A 6,859-nucleotide genomic window follows, 5' to 3' on the forward strand; every position below is an offset into this window, starting at 1 on the left:
ATTGTGTATTGGTATTTAATATTGTGTATTGTGTATTGGTATTTAATAGTGTGTATTGGTATTTAATATGTGTATTGTGTATTGGTATTTAATAGTGTGTATTGTGTATTGGTATTTAATAGTGTGTATTGTGTATTGGTATTTAATATTGTGTATTGTGTATTGGTATTTAATAGTGTGTATTGTGTATTGGTATTTAATAGTGTGTATTGTGTATTGGTATTTAATAGTGTGTATTGTGTATTGGTATTTAATATTGTGTATTGTGTATTGGTATTTAATATTGTGTATTGTGTATTGGTATTTAATATTGTGTATTGTGTATTGGTATTTAATATTGTGTATTGTGTATTGGTATTTAATATTGTGTATTGTGTATTGGTATTTAATATTGTGTATTGTGTATTGGTATTTAATATTGTGTATTGTGTATTGGTATTTAATATTGTGTATTGTGTATGTGTATTGTGTATTGGTATTTAATAGTGTGTATTGTGTATTGGTATTTAATAGTGTGTATTGTGTATTGTGTATTGGTATTTAATATTGTGTATTGTGTATTGGTATTTAATTAGTGTGTATTGTGTATTGGTATTTAATAGTGTGTATTGTGTATTGTGTATTGGTATTTAATATTGTGTATTGTGTATTGGTATTAATAGTGTGTATTGGTATTTAATATTGTGTATTGGTATTTAATAGTGTGTATTGTGTATTGTGTATTGGTATTTAATATTGTGTATTGTGTATTGGTATTTAATAGTGTGTATTGTGTATTGGTATTTAATAGTGTGTATTGTGTATTGTGTATTGGTATTTAATAGTGTGTATTGTGTATTGGTATTTAATAGTGTGTATTGTGTATTGTGTATTGGTATTTAATAGTGTGTATTGTGTATTGGTATTTAATAGTGTGTATTGTGTATTGTGTATTGGTATTTAATAGTGTGTATTGTGTATTGGTATTTAATAGTGTGTATTGTGTATTGGTATTTATATATATTTTTATTTAATGAACCTTTATTTAACTAGGTAAGTCAGTTAAAAACAAATTCTTATTTCCAATGACGGCCTACCAAAAGGCAAAAGGCCCCTGTGGGGACGGGATTACATTTTTAATTAAATTTAATAGAAATATAGGACAAAACACACACATCACGACAGGAGAGACAACACAACACTACATAAAGAGAGACTTGACAACATGACAACACTGCATGGTAGTAACACAACATGACAACTACATGGTAGCAACACAACATGACAACTACATGGCAACAACATGGTAGCAACATGACAACAACATGGTAGAAACACAACATGACAACAACATGACAACAACATGGTAGCAACACAACATGACAACACAGCATGGTAGAAACACAACATGACAACATGGTAGCAACACAACATGACAACAGCATGGTAGCAACACAACATGTCAACACAACATGGTAGCAACACAACATGACAACACAGCATGGTAGCAACACAACATGACAACACAGCATGGTAGCAGCATGACAACAACATGGTAGCAACACAACATGACAACACAGCATGGTAGCAACACAACATGACAACACAGCATGGTAGCAACATGACAACACAGCATGGTAGCATCACAACATGACAACAACAAGGTAGAAGCACAACATGACAACAGCATGTTAGCAACACAACATGACAACAACATGGTAGCAACACAACATGACAACACAGCATGGTAGAAACAACACATGACAACAACAAGGTAGCAACACAACATGACAACAACAAGGTAGCAACACAACATGACAACACAGCATGGTAGCATCATGACAACACAGCATGGTAGCAATACAACATGACAACACAACATGGTAGCAAAACAACATGACAGCAACATGGTAGCAACACAACATGACAACACAGCATGGTAGCAACAACACATGACAACAACAAGGTAGCAACACAACATGACAACAACAAGGTAGCAACACAACATGACAACACAGCATGGTAGCAACACAACATGACAACACAGCATGGTAGCAACATGACAACACAGCATGGTAGCAATACAACATGACAACACAACATGGTAGCAAAACAACATGACAGCAACATGGTAGCAACACAACATGACAACACAGCATGGTAGCAACAACACATGACAACAACAAGGTAGCAACACAACATGACAACATCATGTTAGCAACACAACATGACAACAGCATGGTAGCAACACAACATGACAACACAGCATGGTAGCAACACGACAACAACATGGTAGCAGCACAACATGACAACACAGCATGGTAGCAACACAACATGACAACACAGCATGGTAGCAGCATGACAACAACATGGTAGCAGCACAACACGACAACACAACATGGTAGCAACACAACATGGTAGCAGAACAAAACAGGGTACAATCATTGTTGGGCACAGACAACAGCACAAAGGGCAGGAAGGTAGTAAGATAACAAGATATCACATTCGTAGCAGGAATAGATGAGTTGGTAAAATTACTATAGTACATATGAATAGATGAGTTGGTACCATGACTACAGTACATATGAATAGATGAGTTGGTACCATGACTACAGTACATATGAATAGATGAGTTGGTACCATGACTACAGGACATATGAATAGATGAGTTGGTACCATGACTACAGTACATATGAATAGATGAGTTGGTACCATGACTACAGTACATATGAATAGATGAGTTGGTACCATGACTACAGTACATATGAATAGATGAGTTGGTACCATGACTACAGTACATATGAATAGATGAGTTGGTACCATGACTACAGTACATATGAATAGATGAGTTGGTACCATGACTACAGTACATATGAATAGATGAGTTGGTACCATGACTACAGGACATATGAATAGATGAGTTGGTACCATGACTACAGGACATAGGAATAGATGAGTTGGTACCATGACTACAGGACATAGGAATAGATGAGTTGGTACCATGACTACAGTATATATGAATAGATGAGTTGGTACCATGACTACAGTACATATGAATAGATGAGTTGGTACCATGACTACAGTACATATGAATAGATGAGTTGGTACCATGACTACAGTACATATGAATAGATGAGTTGGTACCATGACTACAGGACATATGAATAGATGAGTTGGTACCATGACTACAGTACATATGAATAGATGAGTTGGTACCATGACTACAGTACATATGAATAGATGAGTTGGTACCATGACTACAGTACATATGAATAGTTATTGTAGAAGAGAGAGTGACATGCATCAAATTAACCAAATGAAATGATGACTGAATAGCCATTTCTTAGTATTATTATGAATGTAGATGAAAAAGCAGAAGAGACTCTGCGGTGATACTTTGATAAAAAGAGAAATACATCTTAATGTGACTTCCCTGGATAAATCAATAGAAAGGCAATAAGTTACAGGAACAGTAGAGGAAGTTGTCCTACTACAGTATGTATCACAGTGACAGCATCAACACCACAATGAATAATGATGGTTTCTCTGGAAAGACACCCTACCGTGTAGGGAACGGCTCAGCCCTTACGCTGTGATACTGTGTCTGGTGGCAATGTGAGAGAGGTTAGCGCCCCACAGGGCCGAACGCATAGCATCGCTGTTCCTGTTGACATTCTTTCCTGCTTCCAGCAGCAGTCTGTAACAGCAAAGTCAACAGCATCCCAGTGGAGAGTAGCCTTTTGTCCCAACACTTTTCAAATAAATCCTCCCTCCTTTGCTTCTTTGAGGTAATCATGCTACTGGCGAGGTGTAATGCAACCACCAAATACTCTGCTCCTGCCTTTGCCATTTCAGATACTGCCCAAGGTCGTGCAACAACTGGTGTAGCTCATCGATGGCCTCCTGCAGCCATTGTGATGCACTCATCACTTCCGGTCTAGACAGGATGAGCCTTGGGGTCCACTGCAGGACAGGGGACACCGCAGGACAGGGGACACCGCAGAACAGGGGACACCTCAGGACAGGGGACACTGCAGGACAGGGGACACCGCAGGACAGGGGACACTGCAGGACAGGGGACACCGCAGGACAGGGGACACCGCAGGACAGGGGACACCCCACCGCTGCCACCAAATGATCGCATAGTAGGTGAAAGGAAGGTTTCTATTGGTCGATGTTGTTTTTACCCATCAAGTCATGTCAGATCTGTGATAACATCAACGATGGGAGGAAGGAAGGATACATTGTGATGGTATTGGAGGGCAGCCAGTGGCTTTTGAGTAGACTAATGAAGCCTTGTTTGGGGCGGCAGGGTAGCCTAGTGGTTAGAGCGTTGGACTAGTAACCGGAAGGTTGCAAGTTCAAACCCCCGAGCTGACAAGGTACAAATCTGTCGTTCTGCCCCTGAACAGGCAGTTAACCCACTGTTCCTAGGCCGTCATTGAAAATAAGAATTTGTTCTTAACTGACTTGCCTGGTTAAATAAAGGTAAAACCCCGAGACGCTCTATGTATTTATCACCTAGCACACCGGGATTCAGCTCGTCACTTCAAGCCCTTGAATAGGTGAATCAGGTGTGCTAGTTCAGAACCACAACATGCTGAAAGGTCTGGGAGATTAGTTGACGAGGAGAAGTTTGAAAAATGCTGGACTAGATGCTATTACCACAGTCTACTTCATTTAAATGTACTGTATGTTGTTCCTTCAAAACTAAAGTTGACTTACATCCTATATGACACTACAATTACAGAAAGTTAAGACACAAAACAAGACAAATTCATGCTCATTTTAATCATTTCATACAAAATATTTGTTGATCACAATATACAATACCTTACCATACATTGTGTGAGACTTTTGAGAAATACATGGGAAATATAAGTACATCTTAAACAATGTAATATTCCAATAAACATACAGCTGTACAATGACCCGTCACCGTACATAATATAGGAACAATGCAGCCTTCATATGGCTCCATATAACAACAGGAAAACAAGTGAAACCAAGGAATTACGTTTCTGCCAAGCACCGCCCAAGAGATGTTGTGCGTTTGACTACTGTAGAATACTGTAGACTACTGTACACTACTATAGAACACTGTAGACTACTGTAGACTACTGTACACTACTATAGAACACTGTAGACTACTGTAGACTACTGTAGACTACTATAGACTACTGTAGACTACTATAGACTACTGTAGACTACTATAGACTACTGTACACTACTGTAGACTACTGTACACTACTATAGACTACTGTACACTACTATAGACTACTGTAGACCACTATAGACTACTATAGACCACAATAGACTACTATAGACTACTATAGACTACTGTACACTACTATAGACTACTGTACACTACTATAGACTACTGTAGAATACTGTAGACTACTGTAGACTACAATAGACTACTGTAGACTACTATAGACTACTGTAGACTACTATAGACTACTGTACACTACTGTAGACTACTGTACACTACTATAGACTACTGTAGACCACTATAGACTACTATAGACCACAATAGACTACTATAGACTACTATAGACTACTGTACACTACTATAGACTACTGTACACTACTATAGACTACTGTAGACTACTATAGACTACTGTACACTACTATAGACTACTATACACTACTGTAGACTACTGTAGACTACTGTACACTACTATAGACTATTGTAGACTACTGTACATTACTATAGACGACTATAGATTACTGTAGACTACTATAGACTACTGTACATTACTATAGACTACTATAGACTACTGTACATTACTATAGACTACTGTACATTACTATAGACTACTGTAGACTACTGTACATTACTATAGACTACTGTAGACTACTGTAGATTTAGGGATTTCCAGATCCTAACCAACCATTTGAATTTCAAATCCTGGAATTGTTTAGTTTGAGAGTATTTCCCCAAAACAATTTATTGAGAAATTCAAGTTGGCAATTGACATTTCTTGGCAATCAGTTTATCAATTCACAATGTCACCATTGTGAATTGTGAATCTGAAAGGCTGTTTAAGAATGTTCCGTGTAAATCTTGAGGATTATACAGTTGAACAAATGTTTGACTTGTCTTGACAAGTAATGGTAGTGCATATAAATGATACCAAATGTACATTTTATAAATATGATTCTTTTTACAGATGAAAGATTATAAATACACTGTTTCAGACAGTTCAAGGTTTGACACAGAACTAGGTGAAAAGAAGAGGAGATTGAGTGGCTAAGTTTTCCTCATTCATTCATTCATTCATTCACACACACACACACACACACACACACACACACACACACACACACACACACACACACACACACACACACACACACACACACACACACACACACACACACACACACACACACACACGTGCCCGCGCAGAGTCAATGTGGGAAATGTTGTCACATAGTGATGTTCTGCTGATCTCCCCACAGCTGAGAGCTGCAGTTGACATCGCAGTACCATTTAGATGTATTGTAGACAGACTAGCAACTAGGCGCTGAGCTATCCAACTGGTCAAAGCTACAGGGGACATTTTAGATTACATTAAATTATCATTGAATCAACATTTAAAAAGATGCCATTTGTTTTTTGGTTGAGTTTTTGTTCTGCCATTTCTGCCTAAACTTGTGAGGCGTCAGCTCAAGGAGGATATGGCAAAATAGTAACATTAGCTGACATCAGACATTGTTGAATAGAGGTTTGTTTTTTGACTTTGGTCTGGGGCTTCAGAATATCAGATGTCTCTCTCTCTCTCTGTCTGGAAAGAAACCATTCAAAGGTTTACTTTGATTGGCCTCAATTATTTAATTATATGCACTCATTATATTAAGAGATCAAATTTACACC

At 37.9% G+C, this 6,859-nt stretch overlaps 1 protein-coding gene across 3 annotated transcripts in view; it reads right to left on the reverse strand.

Moving 5' to 3' along the window:
• Positions 1-4,750: 4,750 nt before the first annotated feature.
• Positions 4,751-6,859, reverse strand: part of LOC109871981 (cAMP-specific 3',5'-cyclic phosphodiesterase 4B-like) — a 121,035-nt gene continuing 118,926 nt past the window's right edge. For all 3 annotated transcript variants that reach the window (XM_031807174.1, XM_031807175.1, XM_031807176.1), the window contains one exon: positions 4,751-6,859. This exon is cut by the window's right edge and continues 1,488 nt beyond it. The gene's annotated coding sequence lies outside the window, so the exon portion shown is untranslated.

This window comes from Oncorhynchus kisutch, linkage group LG27, assembly GCF_002021735.2.
Source record: "Oncorhynchus kisutch isolate 150728-3 linkage group LG27, Okis_V2, whole genome shotgun sequence".
Classification (NCBI taxonomy): Eukaryota; Metazoa; Chordata; class Actinopteri; order Salmoniformes; family Salmonidae; genus Oncorhynchus; species Oncorhynchus kisutch.